The sequence below is a fragment of the Rousettus aegyptiacus genome, unplaced genomic scaffold (assembly GCF_014176215.1).
Source record: "Rousettus aegyptiacus isolate mRouAeg1 unplaced genomic scaffold, mRouAeg1.p scaffold_m13_p_2, whole genome shotgun sequence".
Lineage (NCBI taxonomy): Eukaryota > Metazoa > Chordata > Mammalia > Chiroptera > Pteropodidae > Rousettus > Rousettus aegyptiacus.
Window position 1 is genome coordinate 67,587,519 of NW_023416295.1, and position 14,283 is coordinate 67,601,801.

The following is a 14,283-nucleotide window of genomic DNA, read 5'->3' on the forward strand; positions in this document are numbered from 1 at the left end:
AAGAAAACTATAGGCCGATATCTCTTATGAACATTGATGCAAAAATCCTCAACAAAATATTAGCAAACCGAATTCAGTAATACATTGAAAATATCATACACCACAATCAAGTTTGATTTATTCCTGGGATGCAAGGTTGGTACAATATCTACAAATCAGTTAATGTGATACCATATTAACATATCAAAAGATAAAAACCTTATGATCATATCGATAGGTGCAGAAAAAGCATTGGACAAAATCCAGCATCCATTTATGATAAAAGTTCTCAGCAGAGTAGGAATATATGGGACACACCTCAGCATGATAAGGCCATATATAACAAACCTATGGTTAACATCATATTTAATGGGGAAGGGCTAAAAGTACTTTCCTTAAGATCGGGAACAAGACAAGGATGTTCACTTTCACCATTCCTTTTCAACATTGTATTGGAAGTCTTAGCCACAGCAATAAGACAAGAAAGAGAAATAAAAAGCATTCCAATTGGAAAGGAAGAAGTAAAACTCCCATTATTTGCCGATGACACCATACTATATAGAGAGAACCCTACGGAGTGCACCAAAAAACTGTTAGAACTGATCAATGAATTCCATAAGGAGATAGGTTACAAAATAAATATTTGGAAGTCAGTGGCATTTTTATACACCAATGATGAACTTTCAGAAAGAGAAATTAAGAAAACAATCTCATTTATAATGCATCAGAGACTATAAAATACCTGGGAATGAAATTAACCAGGGAGGTAAAAGATCAGTTCTCAGAAAATTATGTCATTAAACAAAGAAATTGAAGAAGATACAAATAAATGGAAGCATATACTGTGCTCATGGATAGGAAGAATCAACATCATTAAAATGGCCGTACTACCCAAAGCAATCTATAGACTCAATACAATCCCTAGAAAAATACCAATGGCATTTTTCAGAGAGCTAGAACAAATAAAATTTATATGAAAAAAATAAAAGACCCCCAAAAGTCACAGCGATCTTGAGAAAGAAGTACAAAGTTGGAGGTATCATATCACACTACCTGATATCAAACTATACTACAGGGCTACAGTAATCAAAACAGCACGATACTCACATAAAAACAGAAGCATTGATCAATGGAACAGAATAGAAAGCCCAGAAATAAATCCATGCCTATACACTCACTTAAAATATGACAAAGGAGGTAAGACTATACAATGGGGTAAAGACAGTTTCTTCAATAAATGGTGTTGGGAAAATTGGACAGATACATGCAAAAAAAGAAGAGAAAGAAAGAGAGAGAGAGAAAGAGGGGAGAGGGAAGAGAGAGAGGAAGGAAGGGAGGAGGAGGAAGGAATAAGGAATGAATGAATGAAGAAGTAAATGAAGAAGGAAGGAAGATAAGAATAAGAAAAAGAAATAAAGAAAAGAAGAAAGAAAGTAATGACAGAAAGCAATACGAAATAAACAAGACCCCAGAAAAATACCTTCAGACAATGAAGTGCCCATCCCTCCCACTCCGTCTTCATATCCCTGCCTGCCCATTCCCTCTTCTTCCTTTTCTTGCTTCCTTCCTTTCGTGTCTTGTCTTTACGAGGAGGAGGAGGGAGGGAGGGAGGGAGGGAGGGAGGAAGGAAGGAAGGAAGAAAGGAAGGAAGGAAGGAAACTGGACTACCTTTTTATACTGTATACAAGAATAGACTCAAAATGGATTAAAGACTTAAATGTAAGACCCAAAACACAAAACTTATAGAAGAAAATATAGGTAGTAAAATCTCTGATGTTACTAACAGGAATTTCTTTTCAGATATATCTCCCCAGGCAAGGGAAACAAAAGAAAAAATAAACAAATGGCACTATATCAAAATAAAAAGGAGTTATACAACAAAGGAAACAATCAACAAACAAAAAGATAACCAACTGATTGGGAGAAGATATTCTCTAATGATATATCTGATAAGAGATTAATATCCAAAATATGTAGAGAATGCATACAACTCAACAACAAAAAAAGCAATCAATTAAATAAACAATTAATTAAACAGACAATTAAAAAATGGGCATAAGACCAGAATAGATACTTCTCCAAAGAGGAAATACAGGTGGCCAATAGACATATGAAAAGATGCTCAAGGTCACTAATCATCAGAGAAATGGAAATTTAAACCACGATGAGATATCACCTGACACCTGTCAGAATGGCTATCAATAAATCAAAGAACAACAAGTGTTGATGAGGATGCAGAGAAAAGGGAATCCTCATACGTTGTAGGTGGAATTGCAAATTAGTACAGCCGCTATAGAAAACAGTATAGAGGTTTCTCAAAAGATTAAAAATGGATATACCTTTTGATCCAGCAGTTGTACTTCTGGGTATTTATCCAAAGAAAATAAAAACAATAATTTGTAAAGATCTATGCACCTCAATATTTATGGCAGCACGATTTACAATAGCCAGGATATAGAAGCAACCTAAATGTCCATCAGTAGATGATTGGATAAAGAAATTATGGTTCATATATACAATGGAATATTACTTAGCCATTAAAAGAAATAAAATCCTACCATTTGCAACAACATGAATAGGTGTAGAGGTTGTTATGCTGAGTGAAATAAGTCAGACAGAAAAAGATAAATACCATATGATTTCACTTATATATGAAATCTAAGGAACAAAAAGAACAAACTAATCAAAAACAGATTCACAAATATAGCGGACAATTTGGTGACGGGCAGAGGGGAGGGGCGGTTGGGGAGCTAGGAGAATGGGGTGAAGGGTTAAAGAAGTACAAATTAGTAGTTGATGGATGGTCATGGGGAATGGGAGACAGCAAAGGAAATGTAGTTAGCATTAATATATTGGCTAGGTGGAAAACCAGAGGAGAAAAGGAGCAATTAGGGGGATCGTATTATGAACTATAGAAATGTCTAAACAATGTTTTGTATAACTGAAACTAATTAAAATAAATTTTAAAAACAAAAACAAAAAAGAAATAAAAATTAACAGATACGTATTATTTAGAAAAAAATGAAATTAGTACATTTTAACTCATGAGATTTAACCAAGGTGATATGCAGACACAAAGTTGCAGCCTCGGAATATTGTTATAACTAATAAGAAAAAAATGGAAATAAGCCAAGCATTCAATTTAATAAATTAGAAAGAGAAAACACACTTAAAGAAAATAAGAGAAAGATAAAAGTAGAAATTAATTTATTATAAAAAAGGAAGATAATAGAAATATTTTTTAAAAAAATGCAAGAAGTGTAAAACATAAAAAACTTCCTGCAAATAAAATTGAGAGAAATGATCATAATGATAATTATCACAATAAATAGGTAGGATGCATTATATGTTTTCTCTGTAGCTTGGAACAGTATTTCAGTTATTACTCAAAGAAAAATTCTGATGTATTTATTGTGGTCACTGAAGTTGGGAGGTTAATTTACTATTATCACAAAGTTAATGTATCAAAGATGGAATTTCAGCACCTCTCTCCTTGACTCTCCTATAAACTGTGCTCCCAACAACTGTACTATTTCTAACAAAATCATTTGATAAAATGGTTATAAAAAATTAAAATGCATAATTCTTAATTATTTTATAAATTAGGATGAACTGGGAAATCTTCTAGTAAAATCCACATTTCTCAGTTCTCCAACTTTAAATAGACAACCCATACATGCAAATAACCATGAAATAATTTGTAAATATTACAAAAAAAAATCTTCAAAGATGGCTCTAGGCCAACATGTTAGTTTAAATAATAGCTTGTTTTTAAATTTTCAAAGAATAAAATTACCAGTTATTTATTCTTTATTCTAGAGCCTAGAAATGATAAGAAGAAATTTTAAAAACTAAATACTTGATGACAAAATCTGAAATGGATAACAAAAAAATAAGTATATTGAATATTTATCTCAGTTACATAAATGTGAAAATACCAAATACAAGTACTAGCAATCAAATTCATCATTTTAAAGATATTTGATTGAATAAAATATAATTCCATTAAACATTAACCATGATATAGAATAGCTCTTAAATTGTTAATCAGCCTACCATATTTTAAATTACTAGAGAGATCCCCATTAATTTCAGGAACAAAGGAGACTTCTCATTGTCATTATTATTGCATAATAATGTTGGGACAGTCCTGGCTAATCAAAAAGCCAGTGAAACAGTTTACATGAAAACAAAACAAAACAAAACACTAGAAAATATATGTTAAAAGAGCAAAGTTATCTCCATGACTAGATAACACTGGAAACAAAATATACAACTTACAAACTTTTAAAATTAATGAATGTTGGTAAAATGATCAAATACAACTGAAAAAGATGATAAAGTTGGTAGCGTCTTAAATACTAAAAATAGCCAATTTATTGAAATGAGATCCCATTTGCATCTGAGCATGTCTAAGAGCAGAAAATTGTGGACGTGGAAAATTTGGGGCACATGGCCACCAGTCTGAAATGTCCATGTTATTTCTATTATTTATAAACTGGGCACCAGGATGCAGAGATGCAGAGAAAACAGTACAGAAAAGACACACAAGTTTTCATTCTTCCGGAGTTTATAACTTATTGAGGTAAGTGGAGCAGGAGATGATAAAAACATGAAAAATAAAGACAAGAAAACATTTGAGAGTAAAAAATGCTATAAGGAATAAAACAAACAGATGAGCTAGATGGAGACTCATGGGCTACTTTGCACTGAGAGTTCAGAGAAGGCCTTCCTCGAATGTTACATTTAAATTGAGAATTGACTAATCAATTTAATTGAACATATATGTGGAGATCAAGTTAAAGAGGATCTAGAAAGAATAGATTTTAACTTGAGACTTTATTTAACTTTTATATTGGATTTTGTAATATGCACATGCTTCTTTTAATATAAATACAATGTGAGATTTTTTTCTCCCAATATTAATATAATATTTATGGATAAGTCCATTTGGATTTAGCCTTCTCAATTTAGCTGCTTTGAGTTCAGTTCATTTTGACTCATACTATGAACAAACTGTTAGATATTGTCTTCCTCTGCTTACACTAGATTTCCTATTTCTATTTCTTCATCTTATCTCCAACTCTTACTAAACTGAATTCATTACTGAAATGAAAGTTGGGGTGCTTAATTTGAGATATTCCTTGTTATTAAAATTTGTGATACTCAGGTGGCATCGGTAAATTCTGTCCATACAAATTAAGGTAATAGCAAATTGGTTATTTCAAAATACTTCATTTTATCTCTTATCAGATTGACATCCACCTCTAAAGGTGATCTTTTTCAAATATAAGAATATTAAAAATAATTCAATTTCAAATCTGGTAAAAAACATGGCAGGATTTTAAAGCTGAAACTTCTCTCCTTTCTTGTAAACTACACAGAAGGAAAAACAACAACAACACAAAGCCTATGAACTCTATTTACAGGAAAATTAGGAGAGAAATTTCAAATTGCGTAAATGCTGATTAAGGCAGCTGAGACTGATAAAGCCTTTCAGTAATTCTTGCAGAAAGAGGCAACAGGAATGTTAGTGAAAAAGTGAGAAAATGAAGCAGGGATAGTGAGTGGTGGCAGATATATATATATATATATATATATTATATAAGGACTATATCCATTGATGATAGTGGCCATGAAGATGCTAAGAAGCACAGGAAAGACTGCAAAGTAGTGAGGGACTGTGCTAAGTTCTCAGAGGCAGAGAAGGCATGAGCCATAGAAAGGGTACATATTAAGAAAACTATTTTAGAAAAGTATTTCTAAGACTTTTAAGGGTGTTATCCATCAGTAATCTCACAGGGAGCTTAAAATAAAGGACTAATCTCAAAGACATTTGTGGACATGGCTTTTGTCTAATGGAGTGAAAGATTAAGCGATAAGTTTTTTAAAAAGCTTTTTTTTTTTTTTTAAGGTAATTATATGAGATTGGACTGAAACTGAAAGGGACAAAAACTATACAAGATAAAAAGAGATTTGAACTTCAAAAACTTTTAGATACAAAGCATGTTGAGAAAGCTACCTAGATGTAAATATTGGCAATTTCTAATGGAAAAAGAAGGATGAGTCAGAGGCAAAAACTGGGTATAGCCAAGATTCTCCAAGAATCATTTTTTTTAGGGAGCTGAATAAGACCATAAACAGTGCTCGATAACAGAATTACTGTGAACCATTAACTGTTTAATGCCCCCTGTTCTCTTTTTTTAATCAGAGTAGATACTGATTCTATCTCTATCCCACTGCTGCATTTGGGGGGACAAGAGCATATGGACCTAATTTAGATGACAAAATCTTGGACTACACACTGATACAACAGGAGGATGAGATTTTTACAGATGAAAGTATTTCATATGTTGTAGAAAGGAAATAATTTGTGGCCAAAGGATGAATGGTGCAGATTAAAGATAGCCACAAATTATTTTCTACTCTCCTCACTGAGAGTTTGAGTATAATTTCCTTCTCCTTAAACCAGGGATCACTTTAGTGACTAGCAACAGATAACAGAAGTATCATTCAACTATTTCTGAGGCTGACTCTATCATAAGAAAACTTTCTGCTTCCACCAAGACCTCATGTAATACTTACTATTTATGCCTTGAGCTGCCCTATAAGTTTGGATACTCTGCTGGAGATACCACTTGGAAGGGCTCTAGGACTATATAGGAAAGGAAAGAGTCCCAATTGAGCCCAGCCTCCTGGCTGTCTCTATCAAACCATGTATGTTAAACCATTTTGAGACCTTTAGAAACTCAAGCTATCCACTGAATACCAATAAGTGATAACAGTTATGAAACATGAAGTAGAAGAATCACCAATTGAGCTCTACCCAAATTTCTACCTACAAAGTTGTAAGATATAATAAAACTTTGTTGTTTTATGCCACTAAGTTTAGGATGGTGCATTAGGTAACAATAGATAACCAGAATATTCATAGTAAAAAAATACTGTTATTTAAAAAAGAGAGACAGACTAAGGGTCTTAAAATAAGGTATAATTATAAAGCTAACTACTGGAACACGAATTCAAGCCTTATCAAACGTCGAAGCCCCAGTAAGGACAAAAAGAATACAAACAACATCTATAAAAGGCTTAAAATGCACACATATACATGCTGGAATTTTGCAATTAAATATTTCTGGACAGTTATTTGTCAGCATATCAAATCTTAAAATTTACTATGAAAAATGTTTGTAAAATCTTATGTATAAGGTTGTTTATTGAATAATTATTTATAATGGTAAAACTCTGGAGTCATTATTCCTGCCCCCAATGTGAAATAATTTAAGAAATTACGATGGATCATATAACAGAATAATATGCAACCATTGAAAAACATGTTTTTAAAGTATATTTAATAGCATAGAATCCACTCAAAATATAACGCTAACTGCAAAAATCAAAAAAGAAAACACTACAGAAGATTATGCCATTTTATAAGAAAACAAAAGACAACTTAATATATGTATTTTTTGTAAAAGGAAGGGAAAAGGAAAACAAATGTCAAAGTTCACCTATGGATAGTGAAAATAAATGTTTATTTTATACTATGTTTTGGAGGTCCTTCATATTTTCATTCATTATGTTAAAAGTATAAAATATTTAAAATTATTAAATAAGTACATTTTCAATCAATCTAAGGATCTTGCACAGGGTGATTGTCTCTACCCTCACTTCTACAATTATGGAGTGAATTCCAAAAGAGGGTGACCAACACAACCAAAATTCATAATTTACACTCTAAAAAGACATACATATCTGGAGCAATCTTCTCAAGCATAATCTATTCTCTAGATATCTGGAACACCTATTATTTCTGAGGTGTCCACAGATGTCTGATTAAAGGGGAAATTGTCTTGCTACATATCATTTTACATATATTTTTGCTTCCTCAAAATCTGCAGTCAAAACCTTGCTCCTATGGACCTTGTTTAGCCAGTTGACATTTCCTGCTGGACATTTAACACATGTCACTCAGCTACACCATGGAAATACTTCACCTCTGAGAAACTATGTAATGAGTCTTTATTTAATTAATAGTCCCTAAGAGAAACCAGATAGTTTGAAGATAATTACCAGGACCCTTAAATCTTGCAGAAAACAAAAGAGAAAACTTTCTAAGATACTATTCTCTCTTAGTTTTCTATCATTGTTAATTGAGGTCCTTTTTTGTATATTAGGTAAGTTTGCAAGTTGAGTTAATTACTTTAGGAGGTTAGGTTACTCTTCATTTTTTCCATTGTCTCCTGAAATCATAAAAGAGTTAAATTGCCTTTAAAATCATCTTCTGAGAGCTACATCCACAGCAGGAGCATCTGCTCATTATTAGATTATGTGGGCACTAGTCAGGGTAGAACTCTGAGCAGACTAATAGCAGTGGAAGCATAGTTGTGGAAAAGTAACCCACAACTTGAACAGCTAGGACACAAAATTACCCTTTCGTCTTGGCACTGAAATCACCTCAGATTTTTCTTCTATGCTGCTCTTTTTACTTCAAACAAAAAAAAAAAATTCAAACTCATTAGTTTAAGTTACTTTCAGTCACGGACCTGAAAATATGAAAACATTAATTTTTAAATATATAGATATTTTATCTGTCCTGTAGTTTTCTTACACCTCATTTTCCCACCCAAAAGAGAAGTAGAAAGTCCCTGGTATTTAACTGGGCCTGAAATCAGAAGAGTCAGTACCACAAAAAAGGCTGCTCTTTTGATTTTTTTGGCGAATACCAGGGATGGATGTTCTAGAAATCTGGCCACATTTACAATCCAGTTTTTCAGACTAACTTGTGAGGTTCTGAGCATTTGGAAAGAGATCGATAAGTAACTTAGCATCAGATTATATTTGAATAGGTCCCAGACACTGAAGGTCTTCAGGTTCAACAAAGGTGACATTTTTACAGTTTGCACAGTGCTACTGCCCGACTCCAGTAGTCAGAGGTGAACTTGTGAGCAGAGCTGACTCCCCACTCTAGAGGACAAACATACTACAGAGCCAGAACAGGATTTTCCGGTGCTTCGTGGTTCTAGTAAACATTTCTTTGGTCAGATCTAGACTCCACATCAGAAGTTGGACAATCTTGCTCTGAGCCTACTTTGGGAATACAACTGTGAAAAACCTTGACTTTTAACTGTAAATTTTCTTTTTATTAAACAAGTGTGTTCTTATTAGCATAATATGCTAAGAAACAAAATTACTAAGAACTATAGGAAGTAGATTTTTTATGTAGAGAAAATACCTGAGTCTTTCTAAATAAAGCAGAAATTTACTGATTAAAAATAATCCCCAGGTATTTTGCAAATTATGCATTTATCTTGAGGTAAAGAATGAGGTAATTCTCTCATGTATGAAAGCATGTTGGAAAATGGGCACTACCCACTTTTGGTGAGTTGAGGATGACTCCTCAGAGCCCTACCCCAAACTATCTTCCCATCAACTGTCCCCATACCTAACTTCCCATGGGGAAATTATTCAACATTTTTTTTTTCAGCAGCTACTATGTGCTTAAAGACTTCTTTTAAAATGCAATTTTTTGAAAGAGGATATTTTCCTATTAGTTGTTCAACACATTAATTTGGACTTGGTTTTTAGATTAGCTAGCAAAACACTAAGGGAGTAAATCATAGACTAGATAGAGGTTTTTATTTTAAGGAAATAAATGCCTCAGGTGTTTTTCTTCAGACTAAGGTGGATTATTAGTTATCATAAATAGAGGCATGGTCAGGGAAGTCAAACTTTAGCCTGGTTGTGCATTCATATATTTATTTAAGAATGTAAAAGTCCTTGTGGTGAGTATAGAAAAAGCTAGTAAAAGTCAGGTATATTCAAAATAGAGATTTGGATAAAAAATGGATATGATAACAGGAAACCTAGAGGGTCCAGGAGGAGGTGAAAGTTAACTGAAGGTGAAAAAAATCTAAGTGTAGTGAATTAAGAGCCAGGAATTGTCAAATACTGACTTATACTTGTATTGTTGAATTGTTTACCAAAATATTTCCAATCTAGAAAGACAGAGTTAAAGGAGATATAATAATTAGAAGTGCCATCATAGATTTCATGAGCTTTATTTTTTATCTTATTTTATTCAGTGAAACTAATATAGTTAAAAGATCTTAGAGTTATTGTTAGTGTTACTATACAAAATATCAATAACATTAATATAACTGGTTATCTTTCTTCCTTAAAATAGTATTTTTCTCTTGCTTTCTTTGATACTATTCTTCAGGTTTTTTTTTTTATGTCTTTAAATGTTCCTTCTTTGTCTCTAAATGCTTCTTATCAATTGTTTCTGGTATTTATTATTATTATCATCATCATAATCATTATTAACTGTCCTTCTTTCTGTAGTAGTGCCCAGAGGTCAATCCTTGGATTGTCTCTCTTTTCTAGGTAATATCATTTAGTCTTGTGACTTTATATAACATCCATATGTTGACAACACACAAACATGTCTGTATGTTTGATCTCTCCCTTTAATACCAGATTATTTATACACACACACATACACACACATGTGTATATATATACATATATATACATTATTGCCTTTTAGTTGTCTCCACTTCTAAGCCACCACAAACCTAACTAGTTAAAAACGCACTTGAGTGCCCTCTAAACACTGTATCTTCTGCAGCCTTCTCCTCAGTCCATGTCAACTCCATTCCTTCAATTGCTCAGGCCACAAATCTCCCAGTTATCCTTGTCTTCTCTTCCACAATCTCACAACATTCAGTTTGTCAACAAATCTCATGAGCACTACCTTCAAAATCTATTAAGAAAATGTTCACTTTTCACTACCCCGTTGCTACCACACTTGCACAAAAACAGTCATTTTTTGGGGGGGAGGGGAATTTTGAAATTGACTTCTAACTGGTTTTCCTTCTTCCATCCTTCCTCTTAGTTCCTTAGCAAGCATATCCATTTAAAATCCAAATAGATCATGGCATTTACTGACCTAAATTTTCCAATGACTTCTCATCCCTCTTGGAGTAAATGCCAAATTTCTAATGCTATCCTATGAAAACCTATAGGATCTGCCCCCCCCCCCATCCAACTCCCTGAGCTCATCTCCTTGCATTCTCCCACTTTGTCTCATTCGCCACCATCTACACTGCTCCCTAGGAACATAGCTAACTCAGGGATTTTCTGATCACATATTATTTTATTTAATGGACACTCCTTCAAACATCTGCACGATTCGCTCTCACTCTTCCTTTAGGTCTTTGTTTTTTTCTTTATTTTTTATTTTTTGGTTATATCAATAGAAGCCTTCCTTGACTACATAGTATAAAAATAGAATTCTCTTCCCTCTTCTAACTTAAACAATGTTGACAGATTTGGCAGGGGTGGGTGACAGGGAGGAAGGGAAGAAGGGACACTCAATTATATTAGAATTTTAGGCTAACAACAAGTATTTAATTGTTTAATATAATCATGCCCAAAATATCACAAAGGGCATACTTATACTAAAAAATTATTCTCAAATATTGCATGGGACATATTATACTAAAAAAATTCAGTGTTTATCTGAATTTAAAATTTAACTGAGTGTCCTGTATTTTATCTGGCAAATCTAAAGCCATCCCAATACTCCCTCTTCTCCATCTTTAAGTTTTCTCTATAGTATATATCCCCACTTGACTTACCATATATTTGTTTCTTGTCTGTCTCCTGAACTAGAGTGAGGGCAAGAACTTTGTTTTATTCACTGTTTTATCTTAGCACTGAGAACATATTCCAAAGATATGTTGAATGAATGAATGAATGAATGAATGAGTGTCGAAATGTAGACCTTGGGGATATGGTCTACTTGGCCTAGGATCACCTCCCATGATCTTTTATTTTTATCTCTCCCCTGCCCCTAAGATTACTGGTCAGTATCTGAAAGCCTGGTTTGGCAGCTTTGAGCTTCTAGGAAAATTCTGCTTAAGCCTCCCCATTGTTCAGGCTTTTTTTTTACCAAGCCTCAGCCAACCAGTGTCAGTTTCTCATGCTTGCCTGGTGCTTTACACAGGAACCAAGGAGGCGGAGTAGTTTAGGGATTCTTAGGGGGCTGTGTTTTCAGAAGGAAAAACCCTGTTGGATAGCGAATGTCATTCTGAATTCTTTAGATGTCAGGGCAGAACTCACAGAAAGTCATTGTTTATGTCTGAAACAAATCTTTATTATGTGATTGAAAATGTTCTCAATTACTCTAACTTACTTTTATTAAAAAGTTTAATGTGTTTTTATTTCTTCCAGGCAGTAGATAAAAAGGTGTCATACAAATATTGATTTAAAATTCTTGCAAGTTTGCTCTGTTTTCTAAATCTTTTTTTTTTCTCTTTGAAGACAAATACATGCTTTCATGAACGTGTGTGTGCGTGTGCGTGTGTTTAAGACTGTTTTATGTCAGGAAGCAAATCACTATTTTTTTTTTTATTTTTAGGAAAAAAAATAGTTTCCAGTTCTACTTTAACAAATGAAATGCAGCAATGCAATGTATTATCTAATTTATTGAAGTTAGTGTTAACGGCACAGCATATGAAAGTGCTTGAGCTCAACTATATCCCGAAAAGATCTGCCAAGAAGAAAATATAACATGTGAAATTTTATAGCTTGAATATTTAACTAGAAACAAGATTGAAATGAGAATATGCTTGATTTAATAATATCAAGTCCATTTTACAGGTAAAAAAAACAGTTTGCAGAATTAATATAAAAATCTGCTAAAACCTACAAAAATGCTATAATTTTTAAATTACGAATTCTAAGTTTCTCAATTCTCAAATAACAAGCACTTTACAATTAATTATTATAATTTAAAATAGTAACAGTGACTTCTTACAACAAATAATCCACTAATAATAATGTTTTAGATTAACCACTGAAGTAAAATCTCCACTATTTTTTTTTTCATGGCTTTAAAGACGCAGACTCTTTTCTTGCCATATATGTTTTCGATGTGGTTCTACCATATCTCTATTCTCCAACATGTTTTGTCTGGAAATTTCAAACATAGTTCTTGCTCTTCAGCATGTCTTGCTTTCACTTTTTACTGAGGGCCATTACCAAACTCACTGTCTCTTCGAGCCTCATAATTAACTTGATCTTCATTCCAACTGAGAATCTTATTTCACTTCTTAATTTATAGACAACAAAGAACCATCCTTCTATTTTTAGTGCCACCATTCATAGACTTCCATAATTTCCAGGCCCGCTTCTCTCTTTGAAATTACTACAGCATATTATAATAAAAATAGTAAATAAAAATGTACTAAGTATTTAATGTATGCAAGTACTTTTCTATCCATGTTGCAAATAATAATTCATTTAATTTTAACAAAACCCTTTGAGTAGATCCTGTTATTATCACTGTCTAGAGAGAGTAACCTAGTATCGAGCCAGAGGATATAGCTGTAGAACCCTGGCTCTCACCCACCAAGGTACCTCCTCTTGACCTCTGTACATGCATGCCTCCCTACCTGTAAGATTTTATAATTCCACAGCTTTTTATTAATAAGCCTTGTATCTCCAGTGACAGGCTCAGTTCCTGAATTACAGTAGGGGTTACCTAGTTGTTTAATACACTAAATGAAAGGAAGAAAAGAAGGAAGAAAGGAAAGATGAGAATTAAAGGAAAATATCTTTTTTAAAAAACAAGTCACTTAGTACTGTCAGCATCCTCTGAGCTTTCACCCATTTATTCTACCAAAGACAAAGAAGCAAACAAACAATAGAACATATTCTCACCCAACCAAGCAAACAGACAGATGAACTAAGTATGTATGTATGTATGTATGTATGTATGTATGTATGTATGTATTTTAGGCAAGGCAACACTTGGTTGACCTCACAGATTCCAAGAACCTTGTCAGCTTACAATCTCTTATTTTTTATTTTTTACACCTACAGCACCTGGTCTTCTTAGGTGGTCTCTCATCCAAGTACTAACCAGGCCCGACTCTGCTTAGCTTCCGAGGTCAGGCAGGATTGGGCTTGTTCAGGGTGGTATGGCCATAGACAACTAAGACTAAGTACTTATTTAAACATAACTCATTTCTTCTAAGATTATGAACACAAGACACACTGTAATTTAAAGTACTATATATTCAATCATATAAAAAATGTTTATTAAATAAATATTGAGTTAGTCAATTCCTTGTCCTGTCCTATATTTTTTAGAGGGAAAATATTAACTTAAAACATATAATTTACTTATTAACTGTATTAATTGTTAATTATCTGTCTCATCCTTCTGCAATGTAAACTCCACAAAGGTACAATACTGCTTTATTCACTGATGTTTCCTGGGCAAACACAACCATG

The 14,283-nt window shown here is 33.1% G+C and overlaps 1 pseudogene; it reads right to left on the bottom strand.

Annotated features, from left to right (window-relative positions):
• Window positions 1–13,860: 13,860 nt before the first annotated feature.
• Window positions 13,861–13,979, bottom strand: LOC118613893 (annotated as a pseudogene).
• Between the last annotated feature and the right edge of the window lie 304 nt (window positions 13,980–14,283).